The 22,704-nt window shown below is 48.0% G+C and overlaps 2 protein-coding genes and 2 pseudogenes across 2 annotated transcripts in view; 3 read left to right on the forward strand and 1 right to left on the reverse strand.

Annotated features, from left to right (window-relative positions):
- Positions 1-22,704, forward strand: part of LOC114507421 (GTPase IMAP family member 8) — a 772,814-nt gene that overhangs the window by 277,737 nt on the left and 472,373 nt on the right.
- Positions 1-22,704, forward strand: part of LOC114507465 (GTPase IMAP family member 4-like) — a 658,105-nt gene that overhangs the window by 100,731 nt on the left and 534,670 nt on the right. The gene's annotated exons all lie outside the window — the stretch shown is intronic.
- LOC114507429 overlaps positions 1-22,704 on the reverse strand; it is a 359,625-nt pseudogene that overhangs the window by 78,443 nt on the left and 258,478 nt on the right.
- LOC114507433 lies at positions 3,273-7,912 on the forward strand (annotated as a pseudogene).

Below are 22,704 nucleotides of genomic sequence, written 5' to 3' on the forward strand. Positions count from 1 at the left end.
GCTCTTCCTTCCACCCAGAGCAGACATGACTTCCAGACTCTCCCTGACTCTGGAACACCACCCTCTTTCCTCCTGGGATCCAACAACAGGGTCCTCACCTTGATCTGAGATCTGCTGTTTAACATTCAAATGCCCAGCACAGTCCCTCCGAGCCCACCTCTGCCTTTGCTCCCATGTGCTTCTGAGTTCTGCCCCCTCCGCCCAGCCTGTCCATCCCCAAGTCCACAGCCACTGCCACAGGGCATGTAGGTTTTTATAGCAGCACCCACTTCTTGGTTCCAACCCCAACCCAATAAAGGAAATCCTCCATTTTATGTATTTTATTATTATCCCCGTCCCCTTTATTGACTTTACTGGTGGTGACCTGGGGAAACACAACGATGAAGGTATCAGGTGTATACTTCCACATCTCATCACCTGTACTGTGTATTGTGGAGTCACCACCCACATCAGGTGTCTGCCCATCATATTTAACTCCCTATGCTCTCCTCCACCGCCCCCATCCCTCCCGTGGGTAATCACCACACTGTTGTCTGTGTTCATGAGTTTTTCCTTTCTTTTCCTTCAATCCCTCCACCCAAACCCCCACCCAGCTCTCCCATGACCTCCCACCTCTGTCACTGTGCTCTCTAGCAAGTACCTCATTTTCCCATCAGCAGTGGGAGCTGCAGAGAGGTTCACCTACCCACCCCCAAGAAAGCCATGTCTGATCCCCAGAGCCTGTGAATGTCACCTCATTGCTAAAGGGTCTTTGGAGATGAGGATCATTCATGGGGGGGCAACGGGGAGATTGTCCCAGGCTCTCTGAGTGGGACCCACACAGAACCACAAAGGCCCTGAGAGGAAGAGGCAGGACGATCTAAGGAGGAAGAAGCCATGTGATGATGGCAGCCCAGAGTGCAGTGACACGGTCACAAGCCAAGGAATTCTGGCAGTTTCTAGAAGGGGGAGAGGTGAGAGGGATTGTCCTCTGGAGCCTCCAGAGAGACCAGCCCTGATGACACCTTCACTTTATCTCCATTAGAGTAATTTGAGGCTCCTGGTCTCCAAAGCTGTAAGAGAATAAATTTGTGATCTCCTAGGCCTCTGGGTTGCTGGTACTTCATGATGCAGCAACAGGGCACCCACACACCAAGGCTGACTGTTCATTGTGAGGGAGTCAGGACAGTGTGAGCGACTGGTTCTTTCACCCCCTGTTGTTATTTCTGTGATGCTGTAGTAGGTTCGAGCTTTGAATTCATCTAGATCACAGCAGCAGAAAACATCCTGAGTTCCACAAGGCAGACCATGATAAAATGTGAGGAGATGTTTTTTCATGACCCCAACCCTTGAAAAATTCATATACATCCTCTTGTGTGTGCATATGATATAAATAATAAACAACAAAAGACTAAAGGGAAATGTACAAAAGGAAGCTGTGGCTCTCTCCAAAATTCAAGTCCTTCCTTCTGACAATGTAGACAGCAGCATCTGGGGAGCAGGAGGAGCAGCTTCTGGAGTCGCAGGTGGGGATAAGGAGCAGGGGGACAGGCGGCTCACAGCAGAGCTGGAAGTGGACAGGAGCCCCTCATGATGAGGAGCCTGGCTGCATGAACAGTCAGGAGAGAGGTGAGACGACCCTGCTTCTGTTACAGTCCCCTAGACACCATCCGCCTGTGTCAGGGTTATGGTGGCATTGCAGTGTTCTAAGGGCTCCTCCACAACCCATGGCCTGGATGCTGTTCCCATCCAAGACCCGAGTCCCATCCCTGCAGCATCTGTGGATTCTCTCAACCTCTTCCCTCTTCCCTTTAGGGAACTGAACAGCTCACCTGAGCGTCATACCTGCAGAACAAGGAGTTCACCAGGAAAACATGCAAGGCAGCTTCTGATAGGACAGGGTTCACTCAAGGACTGTGGAGAGTGACCTGAGACTGCGCCATGGGGGACAGTTTCAGCAGGAGATGAGGTCCTGGCTGAGCTGCTGAGTCACACCCGTGCAGCAGAGTCAGGGTCAGCCCCCTGGGCAGTGACCTGTGGGGCTGCTCAGGGCCCTGTGCTGAGAGGGGCCTCTCAGGTGGGTCAGGGCTCTGTCAACAATGGCATCCTGAAACCTTCTGATGTTTAAACAGTGGGCTTGGCATTTGCTTTGTGTGAGTTAGACCCTGTGAATTTCAAAGATGGTCCTGCTCTGTGTCATTGTTGGAAGTCAGGAAACTGGTCCCTGGGATCTTCATGGTGACCGAGTCATTAGCACCAATAATTGGTGCAATGCTCTGGACCAATGACAGGTCATGAACACCCTCATTTCCAAATCTTGCTGCTTCCCTCCAAGGGCAGCCACCCTATTGTCCCCTACTTCCTGCCACATCGGGTCCTCTTAGTACCTACCTGAAAGCTTAAGAATTGATGGATCAAATTTCTCAATCTAATGAGCCAAAATATATAATATAAATAAGTATTTTAACGGTGATGCAACAGATGACTGGAACATCGTGTCCGCCATGAGAGCTTTGACAGCCTGCCTGACACTGGGAAGCAGTTCCAGAGCCTGTGGCATCCATCTGCTGGGTGAATCTCAGACAGGTGCCTCCTTCTGGGTCTGGGGTGGGGGAGGCAGAAAGGATGGGAGGGGAATTGGATGCGCTCCCTGGGAGCATCTTCACCCATCAGACCCTGGGCACGTTCAAGCTGGCAAGGACCATGTGAAAAACCCAGAGGGGCTGTGTGGTCACAGAGACTTTCCCCCAAACCCCCTTCCTCTCTTCCTTGTGGCTCCCAGTGGTGTAGACCCCTTTGCTCCTCACCTGAGTCCTGTAATTCCTGAATGAGGAACTGAGACCCCCCTGAAAGCCTGGACTCAAAGCCCACAGCAGACAATCACTAGCAGTTCCTGAGGGAGCCCCAAGTCACCTGCCTGACTGCCTCTTCCAGAATCAGCCCGCCATCACCGCCCACTGCACAGGGATGATGGCCAGATGCTGTGCCTGGCTTTCTGGGCAAGGCTTGGGTCACTTGATAAGGGCCTTTGGGATCCACCATTGTCACCCAAATACTGAACATAGCTTTGGAGCTATGTTCAGGGGACAGCGGTCACGTGCAGCCCAAGGTTTGAACTTGGGAAAACTGCAACCCCCACCAACGGGGGTTGGACACCGTTTCTGTGTCTTTGCAGGCAAACCGTTCCTCCACTGGCTCCACCCAAACTCAGCTTCCTGGCTCAGTGGTTGGGGGAGGGAGGGGTGAACACTGTGTCCTTATAGTTAAATTAGAAGGGGATCCTCGGGGAAAACCCGGGAACTGGTCAGAGGGTTAAACAGAAGGTGAGCCTGCCTTCGAGGGCAGTGGGGCCAGGGCGTGGGAAGGGGGTGGCTGTTATCCAAGGAGAGAGCAGGGACTGTGCCAGCCCCACAGTGCAGGTGGGTGCTGTCACTGGGTAGTGGTGGAGGGGTGGGGAGGAGAGTGAGGAGCTGGGTAATTGGCACAATGTCCTGCGTCTCATACTGACAGGACACGGGTGTGCTGGTGGGGGTGTCTTCCTGTGTGTGCTGGTGTGGTGAACACTGATGCTGCTGCTGAGCCTTCCTCTTCCCTGGATGGGAAACTCGTGTCCCCAGGGCAGGTGTTCAGGGCTGACAGCTAAGTAGAGACCAAGCTGTCCAAGTGCCTCTGTTCACTGCCAAGATCATCATTCAGGCCCTGTGGTGACCCTGCAGGGGTGGGCCAGGTCCAAGGTAGCAGAGGAATCCAGGACACAGGGTCAGTCACTCAGTGGAGAGTAGGGGGACCCCATCCTTATGATATGTGTGGTGTGGGGTTGGGGTGGGGAGAGGTGGGAGGGGTGTGCAGGGCTCTTGTGCAGAACCAGCCCAGAGACACCCACTGTTCCTGCCTGCAGCCAGCGTCCCCACAGTTCTGGATTCCGGGAGAGAGGGGTCAACCCTCCTGCCCCAACCCCATCCAGCTCTGACCTGTGGGGTTTTAGAGTCTGCAGCCCAAGAAGGAGCAGGGCAGAGGCTGCTGTGGCCCGTTGTTGGGGGAAGGCCACAGTCACATGGACTTTCCACTGGGCCCCTGCTCTGCCCAGTCAGTGCCTGTGAGCACTGTGACCTTGGGTGAGTGTCTCAGCATAGTTGAGCCACATCATGTCCTCATTGTGTAAGTTAGAATGAAGCCCTGGGCAGGAGGCTCAGCTGTTTGCTGTGTTGTCCCCCACACCCAAAGTCTGTGGGTTCAATACCCAGTGACAGTGCATCCCTGGTTGGGGTGCAAAAGGAGGCAACCCATCCATGTTTCCCGTTCATATTGACATCTTCCTCTCTCTTGCTCCCTTCTTTCCTTTCTAAAATCAGTAAATGTATCCTCAAGTGAGGATGAAAAAGAGGTTAGAATACTAAAATGAGCTTCCTTGCAGGCCAGTTTGGGGGAGTAAATCAGATAATGTGAAATAATTTATCAGGGTGCTAGGTGTATAGTACCCAGTCGTGGTTATGTTACACCCAGAGTAAATTTTTTTACTGTGGAAATATTGTACATTATTAAAATGTAAAGACAGTAATATCAGGACCTTCCATAAACCTAGACCAAGCTTCACCAACTACCAGGTGATGCCGATCTGGTTTCACCCACAGACTCGCTACTCCCTCCCCGGCCCCATGGGTTTTGAGGGGGATATCGGACATTGTTTCAGTTTTTCTGTAAATATGTGAAACCAGTGAAAAATACTGCCATTCTCAGACTTCAAAAAACAAACAGAATTTAAAAAATAGAAGTTGAAATTGGATTTTCCTGACTGTTTCATAATTTAAAAAATTGTTGGAGTTGGATTCAAATAGGATCCATAAATTGCAATTATTTGATGTCTCTTAAGTTTAACTTACTATATCAGTTCCCACCTTCCCTGCTGCTGTCTGGGAGATTTCTGTAGGTAAGAAAGGAGGGTCTCTTGTCCAGTAGAGTCAGGCAGTGTGTGTCCTGTCGGTTCCATCAAAGGTGTCAGCTCTCCTGCTCCTCCCGTTCCAGCGTCCGTGTGAATTTCTGTCTAAGGGGAGGGTTGGTCAGGTTCAAGGTGGACTGATTTGGGGGGGACCACTTCACAGGTGCAGCAGTGAGCTCCCGTCAGAAGGCACATGACGTCTGGTTGTCAGTCTGTCTGTGACACTAACTGACACTAATGGCGGCCTCAGTCTCGTTAAAGGTCACAAGTGATGACACTCAAATGCTGTCATCCCTTCCTCTTGTATTGGGTGGAATAATCCTGTGAAAAGAAAGCTCCCCTCAAGCTCTCTCTCATCTCCACGAGGAGCAGGTGTGTGAGAGACACAGATGGACACCTGACTCTTCCCCTTTGTGTGTCCACATGCAGAGCAGGGAGATGCTTTCCAGCAGACGCCCGAGGGAGCGATGGGCCACTTTGAAGAAGGCATTGCTATGACCCCATGGATTTCAGCATATCTGATGCTTTTCCATTCACTGGAATTATTATCGGTGCTCAAACTGTCCCATCTGAGTCCAGTTGGATTCTGCTGCAGTGGCCCCCAGTCCCTGTGATGAGATGCTAGTGAGTGGTGAGCACACCCGGGCTCTCTGGCTGACGAGGGCATGTGGGCCCCCCACACAGGTGTCCTGCCCGGCCCTGGAACCCGTGCTTTCTCCTCAGAGCCCTGACCTGTGGTGGGAAATGGCCTCTGAAGACCATTCTCCACACTTGGGTAGAGAGCGTCTTCTCAGTTCTTTACACAGCTGGTTAGTCCTTCTCAGTGTGAATACACCTTAGTTTATTCAACCCGTCGTCTACTGCTGGCCTTTGATAACTTTTTGTTCTTGTGCTATTACAAATAATGATGCAATCAAGTGCCTCATTAAAATTTTTCTGTAATTTTTGTAAGTGTAGTTTGTGGATAAAAACTGAAACTTAGGATTAATAATCACAGGGAAAATGCACGTGGACTTTGCATGGTATTTCTGGTCTCTCCTCTGTGGGGTTGGACTGTGGTTCCCTGCTCCCCAGCCGTGCAGGGGAGGACCTGCTGCCCCCACCCACCTCTGGCTGACTCTCAGCACAGTCTGCAGTTCTGCCAGACCTGGAGGGGACAGACAGCATCTCCTCTCAGAAACAGAGGTGTGATTCAAAATTATTTTATTTAGTTATGTTATTTTTGTGTTTTGATTTATTTCTCTTTATAATGAGTGTGTGTTAATGTCTTTGGATATATTCAAGGCACATTTAAGTTTCTTTTTCTCAGAATATGTATTTCCGTCTCTTACTCCATTTTCTATCAAGTTGTTGAACTTTTGCTTCTGTGCTTTTTGATTTTCAATGTATAGTAGGGAAATTCACCCCCTTTGAGGTAAGTTGGAAACTGTTTATGCCCAGTTTGACATTTTTGCTTTAATTTGTCTGTGGTGTTTCTTGTCTCACATTATCTGTGAGATTTGTATGCAATCAAACTTCTAGTCCTTTTTCTTACTCTGCATCAAATCTTAGAAATATTTTCCCTACACCCAGGTTACAAAGAACCTGTCCATGTTGTTCCTCTTATTTCCATGGGTTTGATTTTCCGTGTAAACCTGGAATGTAACTGAAATTGGGTAAAATATCTTTTCTGCATCTGGGTAGTTTTCTTCTTCAGCTATTAATGGGATGGGTTGTCACAACCAAATTTTCATATTGAACCATCTTAGTATTTCTGAAATAAATCCCACTTAATTATGGTGTATACTTCTCTTTATTGTTTAATAATTTAGTAAGTATTTTTGCATTACTGCTTCCAAATGAGACACATCTGTATTTCTATTTATTGGTGAAATCTTGGTTACCCTTTGGGATCAATATTATACTTGATTCCCAGAAAGGACGGAAACTTTCCCTTCTTTTGTGTGTGATCAGGGGCAGCTCAGGGAGCACTGAGAGAGCAGAGCTGTAAGGTGTAGGTGTGCTCCCCTGGGTGGGGGGTGGGGTGCTGGATCATGTGCTCTTCTGTGGAAAAACACTATTGTTTCTTCCCCAGTAGCTGATGTGTGCCGTTTCTCTGTTGTTTCTGGATTCAGTATGAATTACTGTCTAGTACAAATTTTCAGGTAGGAAGACAGGGTTGGAGTGGTCCTCACTTGCCTAAGCTGACCCCTCCCCATGTCCTTCCCCTCCTCAGGGTCCTGTGGGAGCCTGCACCCAGAGCCTCTTGAACCAGCATGGCCGGCCTTCAGGACAACACTCTGCGGATCATTCTGGTGGGAAAAACTGGAAATGGGAAAAGTGCGACTGGAAACACCATTCTCGGGAAAAGAGCATTTGATTCTAGAATTTGTTGTGAGTCTGTTACCAAGAGCTGTCAGTATGCATTGAGGGCCTGTGAGCGCAGGAAGCTTCTTGTTTTGGATGCCCCGGGGCTTTTTGACACCGAGGAGACACTGAAGACCACCTGTAGGGAAATCAGTTAAGTGTCTCCACTATACCAGCCCTGGGACTCGTGCCATCATCCTGGTCCTATCACTGGGCTGCTTCACAAAGGAAAAGCAGAATATAGTTGACTTGGTCAAGGCCATCTTTGGGGAGCGTGTCGTGAATCACATGATCATCTTGTTCACTCACAAAGATGAATTGGGTGATCAGATGCTGAGTTACTATATAGCAAGGACAGACAAGCACCTAAAAACCATCATCAAGGAGTGTGGGTTATGCTGCTGTGCCTTCAACAACAGAAGTGCAGATGAGGCTGAGAAGGAAGCTCAAGTGCAGGAGCTGGTGGGGCTGATCGAGGCAATGGTGCAGGAGAATGGAGGGGCTCACTCTTTGGATGCCATCTACAAGGAGGAATTTCTGGAAAAGGAAAACTGTGTTGTACTTTAGAAAGGAAAAAAACTGGTAGAAGAGCTTATGCTTAGCAAAAAAATGTGAAACCAACAGATGGAGGAAAAAGTAAAATCCCTAAAGGAAAAATATGATAAATTGAAAATACAGACACAGAGGCCAAAAGAAACATATTTGCAGGTGTTTTCAATGACATTTGGTGTGTGCTTTTAAATATATGGCATAGGTTGTGGAAATAATGAAAATTTTATTTTTTCTTCTTAATTAACTATTACTTGTGGGTGTGGCAGAAAGTATGTTCCAAAGATGGCTGTAGCGATTTCTTCTATCCCACCTTTTTTACTTGTACTCTGCACTGTTGCTCCTTCGGTTGAGTTATGGGGACTCTGCCCCCTCCTTGAAATTCCATGGACTCTGTGACTGCTTTGATGAGAAATGGCTGGTCTGACTTCTGAAGTTAGACAGGGACAGTGTCACCTTGCTCTCTGGGGTCCCTGCCCTCAGCAGGTGGCCCCCGTGCTGTGAGGAAGCCCATGTTGCCCATGGAGAGGCCCCAGGAAGAGGACTGGAATCCTGGCCCCATCCCCTGGCTGCTCTTCCATCTGCCAGTGAGACCACCTGCCAGCCGTGCAGGTGTGGGCACAGGGCAGTGGGCTCTCCAGCTGCCAGTAGAGCTGCCTCAGGGAAAGCTGCAGAGAGCAAAGATGGGCCATCCGCACTGCATCCCGCCCAGTTTGTAGATTCATGAGAAAAATTAATGATGCTGTTTCAAACCACTAAGCTTTGGGCTGGTCTGTTGTGCAGTGACAGCTCCCCAGAGCATCCTCCCAGCTCGTTCCCCACCCCCACAGTGCCAACGCAGGTAAGGAGTGACTGAATGGGCACAGTCAGGCCAGAATACACTGTGTAGGGTTCAAAAACTAAATTTAGGAAAATCTAATGAAAGCCTGTGTGTGCCATGTGTCAGCCCCTCTGGTGGGGCTTGTTTTCTCTGTCCATGTGTCCGAACCCGCGGGCAGTGAAGAGCAGGCCTCTCCAGGGAGATGGTTCTGTGGTCCACAGAGGTCTAGGAGGTGCTAAAAATCCTCATATTGTTTTTCTCTGTGTTCCTGTTAAGGGACCATCCTATCATGAAATGTCCCTGACTGTAACTTAAAAATACATTCTGTGCCAATCATTTTTCCTTTCTCTCTGCAGATCCACACTCTGCCCCCTTCACCCCAGCTCTGTGCCCCAGGAGGCTGACCTACATGGGCCACATTGTTACTGATCTCAGGGATTGTGCCACTCGGGGTGTTCTGTTCAAGGACGAGACGTGGTGGCCCTCACACACGTGGCTCAGTTGGGTGGTCGTCATCTCACAAGTTTGGCTCCTGGTCAGGGCACACGACTGGGTTGTGGGTTCCTCTGCTGGTGGGGTTGTGTGTGAGAGGCCACAGATGGAAGTGTTTCTCTCACACTGATGTTTCTCTCCCCCTCTTCCTCCTTCCATTCTCCTCTCTCTAAAAATAAATAAGTAAAATAATAAAAAAATGAGACATGTTTGTCACAAGGTAGAATGATTTATTTGCAGCCCATGAAGGACACAGGGGTCTCACGTCCTAAGTTCACTCTCTGGGATGGAGGTGGAGCCAGTGCTCATGTGTGCTCACTGGTCAGTGGCACATGGGCTTCTTCTTTGCAGTTGGCTGCACTTACCTGGGGTGGGGGGCTCCTGCCAAGCATGTCCTGCTTACAGCTGGTCTGCAGACACCGCGCTGCTGTGAACATGTGGCGAGAACAGCGCTGAGTGAGAGGGACCCTGACCTGAGGCCCCTGTCCTGTCTGTCCATGTCAGCGGGTCCCTGGGTCTCTGAGTCTTGCTGGGCTCCTGCCAGTGGGAAGTGCGAGCAGGAGGCCTCTTTAGGGTAGAAAAGAGAGGTCAGAGTCCTTGCTCTCCTTTCTCTCTCCCTGCAAGGTCATCTCTGACCTACTGTAACCTGAAGCTGAAGGTCACACCTCCTGTCATGAGCCCCCTTTCTAGGTTCCAGCTCTCCTTCACCCCCTTAGGCTTAGGGTGTCATTTTCTCACTGCTACTAGCAGTGTCCCTTGTCACTTGCACACCCTGTGTCCATCACCTGTAGGAAACCCTTGCACTTGACTCTCCCCCAAGTACTTCATTAGAGGGATTGTTCAATCCCAGCAATACCCACAGTCGGTTCTCTTTCAGACACACCCAGCTCTTTATCATTGTATCTAGAAAGATTCCCTCCAGTGCTTTCTGACACCAGAAACACTTCTCCTGGCAGCTGACATCTCTGTCATTATCCAAGGAAGAGACTGTGTTCATACCTGATGAGTGTGCTGATGTATCTCATCTGCTGAATCATGTGAGGATACAAGTCAACGCCCTGAGAGATCCGACCCCCAGACCACGGGACTTGCTAGGTCATGGTTCAGGTCATGGGATTCTGGGTGTAAAAAGTTGTCTCTGATTTGGACAGTTGTTCTCACCTGTTTTCTCTCTCACGGGACTGCAGTGTTGCTGGGGCATCTGAGAGAGCAGCCACCAAACGAGCCACCTCTGAGCTTATGAAACCCCTTGCTGCCCTCTTGGGGCCCACTGCAGAAGAAGGGGGGCATGTGAAGTTGTGACAGCAGTGAGCAGGGGTGGGGTGCGGTCACAGGTGGGACAAAGGTCTCAGTCTGGGCACTTCTCACTAAACGCTAAATCGTCACACTGTGTTTAGCAGAGGAGCTGAAAGGGATGCCCTTGACCTGGGACGTGATTGATGGTTGAGCCAGCTGCAAAGAGGAGCTCAGCTGGGAACTGCCAGGACGGTGGGTGTGAGTGAAGGCGGAGCCTCCCCGGGGAGAGGCAGAGCTTCAGAAATCATTGCCCTGTGTCCCCCACTGTCTCACGTGAAAGGAGACCTGTTTCTTCCACCAAGGCTGGTGTCCCTTTGTCTGACATGGTCAGAGCCCACATCCCTTTGTGTTCCGTTACTCTCGGGAGTTCATGGGGAGGATGTGACTCCCTGTTCACCTGAAGCAGGACTCAGGCTCCCCCTGCCCCTAATCCTTCACCTTGTCCTGGGCCTTCCCAGGAGCTGCCTCAGGAACTCGGCCTTGAGAGAGTCACATGTTGTTGAGACCATCTGGATGGTGCCCCTCACTCAGGCCAGCCAAGGGATCTATATACACTCTTCAGACCTGGCAGGTGCAGCAACTATTTGTCTTGGGGGCCACCCACAACCAGCCTTGTAAGTTCGTTCCCTGGCTCACTAAACTGCCCCCTCCCCATCTGCAGGGGTCTGCCACTGTCTGCTGTCTCTCCAGGCTCCATAAGAGGGCCAGTGTCTGATTACTCCCGGGAGGTGAACTACCAACATATGCTTGTGAAAGAGCAGACTCTATTACCGTTATAAACAAATATGGAAAAACAGAGTGCCTAAACAGTGCTTCTCCAGCTCTGTCTTCCTGTTAGAAAGCATCTTGATGTTCTAAAGTTCTTCCTAAATGGGATTTGGCATCATCAAATTGCCATGATGCAGAAAACCATCATCATCTCCTGCTTGGGATCTGAGCCCGCATCTGAGCCCCTCCCATGTTCACATCAAGGAAGAATGCCAGGCATGTCCAGACACAGCACAGAAGTGGTTGGGGCAGGGAGGGAAGGGGATGTGTGGGGGGCAGAAAGGGGTAGGGTGCGGTGGGCAAGGGTGACTGCAGGGCATGAGGGGCAGACTCAGGGTCTGGCTGTGCTGACAGCATCCGTGGTGGAGACACATGGGAAACTCAGTCTGCTCTCTGCTCTCACTACAGGCCGTGTGTTATGCATCAAAAATGCTCATTCCTATCGTTTTTCATTTTAAATTCGGTTGTTTGACTTTTTACTAGTGGTCCGTGGTAGTTCTTTATACCTTCTGTTCCTTGCCAGCTCTTTCTCAAATGTATTTACGAGTTTTTGTGAGATGTGTGATGTGCAAACATTTCCCCCCAGTTCACAGCTTGCTCTTATTTCCACCATTTCCTTAATGAGTAAGATATATTTTGCTCCTGGCTGGTGTAGCTCAGTGGATTGAGTACGGGCTGGGAACCAAAGTGTCCCAGGTTCGATTCCCAGCCAGGGTACATTCCTGGGTTGCAGGCCATAAGCCCCAGCAACTGCACATTGATGTTTCTCTCTCTCTCTCTCCCTCTCTCTCTCTCTCTCTCCCCCTCCCTCCCTTCCCTCTCAAAAAATAATTAAATAAAATCTTTAAAAAAAGATATATTTTGCTGATTATTTTTCATTCAGTTTTTCCAATATGGAGCTAGATTTCTTTCAAGACAGTAATTTTATTTCTTTTATATTTATTTTGTTAAATATATTGGGGTGGTATTGGTTAATAAGATACATATGTGCATTTCTGTAACACAGCATCTGTATGTTGAATTGTGTGTTCCCCACCCAAAGTCCAGTCTCCTCCCATCACTGTATATTTGACCCTTTACTCTCTTTTATTTCCTCCCAAGCCCCCTCCCCCTGGTCACCACCATACTGTTGTCTGTGTCTATGAGTTTTTGTTTGTTTCTCTGGTTGGTTCATTTGTTGCTTTATCTTCTATATCCCACCTTTGAATGAATGAATGAAATATGATTTTTGTCCTTTTGCATCTGATTCATTTCATTTGGTTCTTACAAGATCTACTCACATTGCTGCAAATGGCAGTATTCCATCCTTCCTGTGGCTGAGTGTGTCCCACTGAGTACATGGGCCACATCGTCCTTGTCCAGTCAGACGTCAGAGGGCACCTAGGTTGTCTCCATGTCTTGGCTACCGTGAAGAAAGCCTCAGTGAACACTGGGGTGCACATATCTTTACAAATAAATGTTGTCAGATGTTTTTGGTAGATACCAAGAAGAATTGCTGGATCACATAGCAGTTCCATTCTTAATTTTCCACAACCTGCAACACTTGTTATCACTTGGCTTGTTCATAACAGCCATCTAACGGGTGTGATGAGGTACCTCACTGTGGTTTTGAGTTGCATTTCTCTCATGGCTACTGAGGATGAGTGTCTGTTCATGTACCTCTTGCCCTTTTGTATCTCTTCTTGGGAGAAGTGTCCGTGAGGTGCTCTGCACAATTTTAAAGTATATTTTGTTAATTATGCTAGTACAGTTGTCCCACTTTTCCCCCTTTGCCACCCTCCATGTGGTATACCCCATCCCTCCAGCAATCACCCTCTTAGTTCATGTCCATGGGTCATGCATATAAGTTCTTTGGTGTCTCCATTTCCTATACCATCCTTAACCTCCCCCTGTCTATTTTGTACCTAACCATTTATGCTTCTTAATCCCTGTACCTTTTCCCTATTTCCACCCTGCCCCCTCCTCACTGATAACTCTCCAAATGATGTCTGTACTTATGATTCTCTTCCTATTCTAGTTGTTTGCTTAGTTTGTTTTTGATTTTTAGATTTAGTTGTTGATAGTTGTGAGTTTTATTGTCATTTTAATGTTCATAGTTTGACCTTTTTCTTAGATAAGTTCCTAAAACATTTCCTATAGTAAGCACTTGGTGATGATGTACTCCTCTAACTTTATTTTGTCTGAGAAGCACTTTATCTGCCCTTCCATTCTAAATGATAGCACTGCTGGGTAGAATAATCTTAGTTGTAGGTCCTTGCTTTTCAGCACTTTCAATACTTCTTACCACTCCCTTCTTGCCTGCAAAGTTTCTTTTGAGAAATCCACTGATAGTCTTTGTAGGTAACTGTCTGATTTTCTCTTGCTGCTTTTAGGATCTCTCTTTATCTTTAAACTTTCACATTTTAATTATGATGTATCTTGGTGTGGTCCTCTTTGGGCCCACCTTTTTAGGAACTCTCTGAGCTTCCTGGACTTGTATGTCTATTTCTTTCACCAAATTCAGGAAATTTTCTCTCATTATTTTTCCAAATAAGTTTTCAGTGTCTTGGTCCTCCTCTTTTCCTTCTGGCACCCCTATGATTTGGATGGTGGCACCTTTGGAGATGTCCCAGAGTCTTCTCATTCTCTCCTCATCTTTTGAATCCTTATTTCCTCATTCTCTTCTGGTTGAATGTTTATTTCTTCCATTTGTTACAAATCGTTGATTTGAACCCCAGCTTCCTTCCCTTCAGTGTTGGTTCCCAATGCATTTGTCTTTATTTCACTTAGTGCAGCCTTCATACTTTCTCTTATACTTTCCATTCTCAATGAGTTCTCTGAGCATCTTAATGCCAGTGTCTTGAACTCTGCATCTGATAGGTTGGCTATCTCTGTTTCGTTAGTTCTCTTTCTGGGTTTTATTCTGTTCTTTCATTTGGGCCATATTTCTTTGTCCCCTCAATTTGGCCACCTCCCTGTGTTTATTTCTGTGTATCATGTAGAGCTGCTTTGACTCCCTATCTTAGTGCACATGTTAAGTTTTATGGGATGGAGCCTTAAGTGTTGGTGGGGAGCGGGGGCAACACGTTTCACTGTCTTGTGGCTCTGGATGTGGTGGAGGCGTTGGACAGGGGGCAATGCCATTGTCAGCATGCTGGAGGGTTGCTCGGCACTCCCCCCATTTCCATTCACTTCTCCCACTTTCTGTGTGCAACTGGTGCCCTTCTGTTGTTGTCATGGTGGTGGTTCAGAGTGGGTGAATTTGCATACATTCTAGGACCGTGGGGGCCCTTTCAATGGATTCTTTTGAGAGACCAGCAGTTTCTTCTACCACCCAATCCCCACTGGTTTTATAGGTGGAAGTTATGAGGCTTTATTCTGGGTCCTGGAAGGCTGGGCTATGCAGTTTGGTCTGGAGCTGGGATGGCTCGCTCCCAAAGTATCCCTCCCTATTTTTATCCACCACACTGTGAACTCGGGACATCCCATTTCACCAGGTGCCACCACATCACTGCCACCACACCATGTCTTCTCCTGCCAGGTTCCCACACTCTGCCCCTCCAACCCATGTGGATGAATATGGCTTCTTAAATCCTTAGTTGTTGGACTTCCATACAGTTTGATTTTCTGGCAGTTCTGGGTGCCTTTTGTTTTGAGGTTAGTTGTGATCCTTCTTGTGGTTGTACAAGGAGGCGAAGAGTGTCTACCTATGCCTCTATCTTGACCAAAACTTGCTGTGACCATTATTTTTATTGGATTGCTTGTTTGGATTTTTAGATGTTATTTATTTATTTTTAGAGAGGGGGAAAGGAGGGAGAAAGAGGAGAGAAACATCAATGTGTGGATGCCTCTCATGTGTCCCCCACACTGGGGATCAGGCCCACAACCCCAGTATGTGCCCTGATACGTAATTGAACTGGTGACCCTTTGGTTTTCAGGTGCCTCAGCACTCAGTCCACTGAGTCCCACCAGCCAAGGTGGATTATTTACTTTTTGTAGTTGAGTTCTATATACTCTTTAGTTCTATATATACTTTTATTGGATATGAACCCCTTGTGAGAGGCGTTGTTTGCAAATACATCTGCCATTTGTTGGATTTCTTTTTTTTTTTTTTTTTTGTGGTGATGGTTTCTTTTATGGCTCAGAATCTTTTTAGCTTGATATAGTCCCATGCCTTCATTTTGCTTTTACTTCCCTCGTTTTAGAGGCCAAATTGATTAAACCTCTGCAGTCCAAGGCCATAAGGTTGGCACATGTGTTTTCTCCTATGTGTTTATTGTTTAAGGCCTCATATGTGGTCTTTTGGTCCATATTGAGTTAATTTGTGTGAAGGATGACAAATAGCAGTCTAGTCTAGTTTCATCCTTTTGCATGTGGTTTTCCGTTTCTCCCAGCGCAATTTCTTGAGAGGATTTTTCTCCATGTTATGTTTTTTGCTCTCTTGTTGGAAATTATTTGCCCACATATACATGGGTTTATTTTGGGGCCCTCAATCTGTACAATTGACCGGTGTGTCTATATTTCTGCCAATACCTATACTGTTTTGACACTTTGTAGTATCATATGAAGTCAAGGAGTCTGATGCCTTTGGCTTTGTTCCTTTTTCTTAGGATTGATTTGGCTATTTGGGATCTTGTGTGGTTCCATGCAAATCTGGTGATTTTATTTGTGTTATTTCTTTTTAAAATGTCATTGGGCCCTGGCTGGCATAGCTCAGTGGATTGAGTGCGGACTGTGAACGAGGCATCACAGGTTCCATTCCCAGTCAGGGTACATGCCTAGGTTGCAGGCCATGGCCCCCAGCAACTGTACATTGATCTCTCTCTCTTTCCCTTCCCTCTCTAAAAATAAATAAATAAAATCTTTAAAAAAATGTCATTGGGATTCTGATAGGGATTTCATTCATCTGTGTGTTGCTTTGGTTAATAAGGCCATTTTAACTGTGTGGATTCTTCCAGTCTATGAACATGGAATATTTTTCATTTCTTTGTGTCTTCTTCAATTTCTGTTAATAATGACTTAGAGTTTTCAATGTATACATTCTTTACATCCTATGTGATGTTCATTCCTAGGTATTTTATTCTTTTTCTGCAATTGCAAAAGGAATCAGATCTTTAAAAAACTTTTCTGAGATATCATTGTTGGAATGTAGGAACACAGTACATTTTTGTACATTGACCTTGTGTCCTGCACATTCACTGTACTCGTTTCTAAAAACTACCCCGAAAGCTAAAGTTAATTGTGTGATTACTGTTTTAGCTGCATCTCATGGGCTTTAAAATACAACATTCAATTGTGGTCTCCTTCTAAATATTTATCAGTTTTGATTATTTGATATGATTTGATCCATAGGTTATTTGACCGAGGCATTGCCTGAGGGAGTGTGGACTGGAGGGGAGGGCAAAACTGGGACAACTATGATAGCATAAACATAAATAAAACAGTGAAAATAAAACTCTGTCCATCAATGGCCAAACTTATGATATTATATTTATTTACATTTTAATTACATTGTGGTCAGGAAATACAGTTTATGTTATTCCAATACTACACAGTTTCAAAGCGTTCCTTGAGACCAGTGTTGGTCAGTGTTCCCCATCTGTTTGAAAACTACAGACTGAATTTGAGGAAGTGTCTACACATGTGCATGAGGTCAAGGCCATGAAACTGGTTGCTTCAGTCTTCTGTGTCCTTTTTGCATCTTCACTTACCTGCTCAGGTGAGGACTGAGAAACGTGTGTTGCACCTGTCACCCTAAGTGCAGGTTTGCCCATTTTCTCTGTGACTGAATCACTCCCTTTATAAAGTGAGGAATGTGTGTGCTGTATGTGGAAATGTAAAGCCGTGATTTTTGCTGCTCATAGAGAATTTGTACAAATAAATGATTCCTTTTACCACTTAACACATACTATAAATTAACCTGAAGCTTTCAGAGGTATAGATGGAGGAGCAGACAGAATTGGCTCTGCTGGCAACTGGTGGGTGGGGAGGCTGGGAAGGGTCAGAAGCAGGACTGAGACAGCCATGACTTGTGGCAAAAGCTGATGGGCAAAATTCAGGGATTTCCCTTCTCATTTTACAAGAAGGGGTTTTCTACTCTCTAGCCTTGAGGCATGAAGATACAACTATTTTCTCAAAGGAGTGTCTGTCTTTCTGACTGTGTTTCAAGTGTGTATTGGATGACTTTTATTGGAGGAGCCTGCCCGGGATTCCCAAGTGGCATTTTCAGCCTGTCCCAGGCAAAGTCCCCTCCACTCCCAGTTCTTCTAACAGCTCTGTCCACTGCCAAACAGGCGTAGGCAGTGAGGAGACAAAATATTTACAATGCAACACCATGTTCCTGTGACAGTGAGCATGGATGAATAAGGAGAGGTCACCTTTTTCTCAGATGTAGGCAGAGCATCAAGGTCAGAGGGAATCAACAAGGAGAGGGAACATTGAGCAATTTGTTTCTTTTTCAACATGTGTGTTGTGAAGAACTCTGTGTCATGTAATGTCCATGTCCCAGGTCTTAAGGGAAGACAAGACTGGACGCTCCTCTGGAGGGCCCATTGCACAGAGCTCACAACTGAGCAGGGCAGAGTAGAGAGAGCAGATGCAAAACTCCCAACAGAGATCTCTACTCCATGGGAACCCCCGGGAGTGCTGGGAGAGCCAATAGCCAGGAGACTTTGGGAGAGCTATACTGTGTGGGTGGTGATGGTGCTGCAGGGAGAGGCTTTGGAGAAAACAATGAAACTTTAGTTTTAACAAACTGTCTGATTGTAGAGGTGAGGAGGGACTGAGGAGAAGAGGATCAGTGAGGGGCTGTGACAGGGAAAGCAGTCCCAGTGTCCTGGGTGAGCCGGAGGGTGGGAGTAGAGACACTTCTGTACGTTTTTGAGGTCAAGTCCATGAGATGGATGAGCAAAACTGAGGAGTGATGTGTGGTTTAGCCTTTTCTTGACTGGTAAACTGTTTACCTGTACATCAATCTATTTGTTTATTTGTGATTTTGTTTGTTTATATATTTAAGTCCTCACCCAAGGGTGTGTTTTTATCGATTTTTGTAGAGACAGAGGACAGGAGAGAGAATGTGAGATAGAGGGTAACGTGCATGTGACAGGAACACCAGTTGCTTGCTTCCCTGACCAGGAATGGAAACGGCAATCTAGGCAGGTGTCCTGACCAGGAACTGACCCTGTAAACCTTTGGTGTAAGGTGCAAGCTTCTAACTAACTGAGCTGCACGGGCTGGGGCACTTCTTCAATTTTTCTTTTTAATTTTTAAAAAACATTGTGTTTATTCATTTTTAGAGGAAAAGGGAGGGAGAAAGGGAGAGGAACATCAGTGAGTGGTTGCCTCTCCCATGCCCTTGACTGATGACCTGGCCAGAAACCCACTATGAGAGCCTTCCTGGGCACAGGCCCCTCGACTCAGCCAGTGGAGACAGCTCCTCCCCTCACAGGCTCTCTCCTGCTCTTGGTCCTCAGTGTCCTCACTTAGCACTGCTCCAAAGTCAGAGACCAGAGCAGGACCCAGGTTTCCCAGGTAGAGGAACATGGGTGATCACGTGTGTGTTGGGGGGAGGGGCATGGAAATATGGGAATGTGGACCATCAGAGTCCCCTCGCATGGGATTGGAGTTAAACCTGGGACGAAGTGGCTCTCAGCACAGATTTCTCCTTGCTTTCTGTTTCCTGTCTCTGCTGACTCATTTCAAGCTGTGATGTGTCCTCAAGTCTGAGCCCAGCAAATTTGCACCTTGTCCAAGTTTGCTGCTCACAGGGCATTTCTACAAATAAATGATTCCTTTCACCATTTAACAGACACTGTAAAGAAACCTGAAGCTTTCTGGGGCAGAGCAGGATGAGTGGGCAGAATTGGCTGTGAGGGTAGCTGGTGGGAGGGTAACACTGGGAAGGGTCAGAAGCAGGGCTCTGACACACATGTCTTGTGACCCAAGCTGATGGGCAAAATTCAGGGATTTCTCTTCTCAATTTACAAGAAGAGGTTTTTTACTCTCTAGACTTAAGGCATGAAGACATATGACTTTTTTCAAGAGGAATGTCTCCCTTCCTGACAGTGTTTCAAGCGTGTATTTGACGACTCTTATCAGAGGAGCCTGTCCTTCCCAACTGGCATTTTCAGCCTGCCCCAGGCAAAGTCCCCTCCACTCCCAGTTGTTCAAAGGACTCTGACCACTGCCAAGTGTGCATAGGCAGTGAGGAGATGCAATATTTACAATGAAATACCATAGTCCTGTGATAGTGAGTTTGATGAATAAGGAAAGGATAAACTTTTTCTCAGATGTAGCCTGAACATCAAGGTCAGAGACAATCAACAAGTAGAAGGAGATTTGAGCAATTTATTTCTTTAACAATGTGTGTTGTGAAGAACTCTCCGTCCACTACTGTGCTTGTCCCAGTTCATAAGGGAAACCAAGAGTGGAAGCTTCTGTGAGAATCCGTTGTCATGAAGCTCACAGCTGAACAGGGCAGAGTAGAGAGTGCATGTGCAAAAGCCCCGACATAGGTCTGTGCTGCGTGGGGACCCCCGGGAGCACTGGGAGAGCCAATAGAGAGAGGACTTCAGCACAGCTATCCTGTGGGTGGTCTTGGTGTTTGGGGGAGAGGTTTTGGAGAAGATCATGAAATTTTAATTTTCACAAACTGGCTAATGCTAGAGGTGAAGGGGGACTGAGGAGAAGAGGATCAGTTAGGGGCTGAGACAGGGAAAGCAGTCCCAGTGTCCTGGGTCAGCCTGAAGGTGGGAGAAAGGATAGCTCTGTACATTTTGGAGGTCGAGTCCATGGGACAGATGAGCAAAACAGGTGAGGCATGATGTGCAGTTTAGCCTTTTCTTGTCTGATAAACCCTTTACCTGTCCTTCAATCTATTTCTTTGCTTGTTTGTTTGTTTATTTATATATTTAAATCCTCACCTACAAGGGTATGCTTTTATTGATTTTTCTACAGACAGAGAACAGAAGAGAGAACGTGAAATAGAGGGAAACATCCATGTGACAGGAACACCAATTGCTTGCTTCCCTGACCAGGAATGGAACCAGCAATCTAGGCAGGTGCCCTGACCAGGAACTAACCCTGAAAATTTTGGTGTAAGGTGCAACTTTCCAACTAACTGAGCCTCACCAGCCAGGGCACTTCTTCAATTTTTCTTTTTAATTTTTTTAAACATTGTATTCATTCATTTTGCTTCATTCAGTCTGCTTCAGGGAAAGCTCCTCCTCTGCCCAAACCCTTTGGCACTTCCTGGGGCCTCATGTCCTATGGGCATGTCTCGAGCCACCATCCTGAGGAGGCCCAGCTTCATGGACTCCCAAGACCCACTTAGCTCATCATTCCCACCAGCCCTCCCCACAAGGCCCATTTGCTGTGGTTCAATGGCCACCTTCAGGCCATGTTCCTGTTTTCACTCACTCCTCCTGCCCCACCCAGCAGCTGCCCCTCCCCACCTGCTGCAGAGCCAGGGGTCTGTTCTGGCCCACCACACACTCAGGTGCCTTAGAGTCATTATGCTGCCCCCTCTGTGGGTGAGGACACAGCCCAAGACTGGACAGTCACCTGGTCAATGGCACACACTGATTTGCTGTCATTGGTAAGGAGTCACTCCAGTGACCAGGATGCAGCGGGGGTGACACAGAAGAGTGAGGAGGCCCTGCCCTCAGGGAGCTTTGGTTCACTTGGGGACAGAGAAGAACTTCAAGAAATGCCATGACATCATGCTGTGCGGTCCTTGTGAGACAATGGGCTGCTATGGAGCAGGGGGGGTGCACGCATGCTCCAAGAGCAAGATGAAGGACCAGGATAGGAGCTGGGACTCAGAAGACTGTGGCCTGGAGACTCTCGTGGTTCAGGAGCCATGGGAAATAGAGGGAGGTGATAGGCTGTGAAGTGGAGCCAGAGCTGGTGAGGCTCCCAGGAAATGGCTGTCCCCACTGGAGTTGGGCACATGTTCAACCGTGCCCCTTTAGGAGAGATCTATGGGTTTTCTCAGGTGTCCTGGATCTGGATCTGGCCTAGCCCCTCCAGCCAGCACTGCACAGTGGCTACTTCCTGGGACCCTGGCCCTGGACCCACCCTCGGCCCTTCCTGCCCTTCTGTGTGCAGGACGTGGGGCTGGCAGCACCGGTTAAGCCTCCTTGCTGTAAGGATGGCCTTCATGTTCCCACAGGATCACCTCGATGGTCTCCATGAGCTCCCTCAGCTGGGTCTCCTGCCCCGTGCCATCTGCCCTGTTGATGAACCCACAGTGGTGCCATGCGCAAACCACGTCCAGGTCTGTGAGCTCCTGGTCGTCATTGTCCCATAGATACTCCTCCAGGGAGCCGCCCTCCAGGTCCTCTTTCCAGGTGAACATCAGGACAATTCAGGCCAGGATGCCCACCCAAAAGACCTGCTGGAGGCCCCTGACCACCTCCTGGTCCTCCTTTGTGAAGCGGCCCAGCTGTGTCACCAGCAGCACTGCATGTGGGCCTGGGGTGCAGCAGGCGACGGCTGCCCAGGTGCCCTGAGCTGCCCCTTCTCGTGAAACCTGAGAGGACAGAATATTGGGGGTGTCACCTCAAGCTCCTTCCCGGCCCAGTCTCGCAGTCATGCTGGAAGGTCATGGTCACGGGTCTGGCGCTGAGCTTGGATTCGAAGGCTTCCCTGCCCAGGATGCTGTTTCCTGTGGTGCTTTTCCCACTTCCACTTTTCCCCACCAGCAGGAGCCTCGACCTCTTCGGTGTCTTTTCCTTCTCCTGCAGATCTAGAAGCATTGAGAAAAAGCGGGGGGGGGGGGGAGAGTTATAGCCCATGAACCCCATTTATCCTCCTCAAAGTCTTCATGCCTGGATGCTCATGACCCCAGGGGCTGATTCTAATGGGAAGAGAGATAGGAGTGACATCTGTACAGGAGACCTGCTCTGGACCCATGTCCCTTTTTAAAAACATTGTTTTATGGTGGAAAATACACACAACATTGAAATTCCTGTTGTTACTGGGTTTTGGTGTGCAATTCAGTGGCACACTGCACACCTTCACGTTGCAGTGTGATCGTCACTCTTATGCATCTCTTGAATTTTTTGTCACCCCAACTGAAACTCTGTCGCCATGAAATGGCAATTCCTCATTCCTCCCTCCTTCCCCTGAGCCCCGGCTCACTGCCAGCCTCTGGCAGCCTGTCTCTGTGACCTGTGCTCTTCTGCTCTCCTAGGGGCCTCAGAGACCTGGGTCCCTGCACTTTGACCTTCTGTGTCGGGTTCCCTTCCCTCAGCAACACAGTGGTGTCAAGGCTCACCCACCCTGCAGCCTGGTCAGAATTCCCTGTTCGTGCAAGGCCGGATGCTATCACATGGCACGGATGGACCACACTATGTTTACTCTCACACATGGGCACGAGCTGTTTCCACTTTTTCCTACTGTGGACGACGCTGCTGCTCACCTTAGTGGACCAATGCTGGTCCAAGTTCCTGTCTGGGTTCTATGGGGCACATACCCAGAATGCAGTTGCTGGATAATGTGGCAGAATACCACATTTTTGTGTTTAGGTTTAAAACAT

Source organism: Phyllostomus discolor, chromosome 10 (assembly GCF_004126475.2).
Source record: "Phyllostomus discolor isolate MPI-MPIP mPhyDis1 chromosome 10, mPhyDis1.pri.v3, whole genome shotgun sequence".
Classification (NCBI taxonomy): Eukaryota; Metazoa; Chordata; class Mammalia; order Chiroptera; family Phyllostomidae; genus Phyllostomus; species Phyllostomus discolor.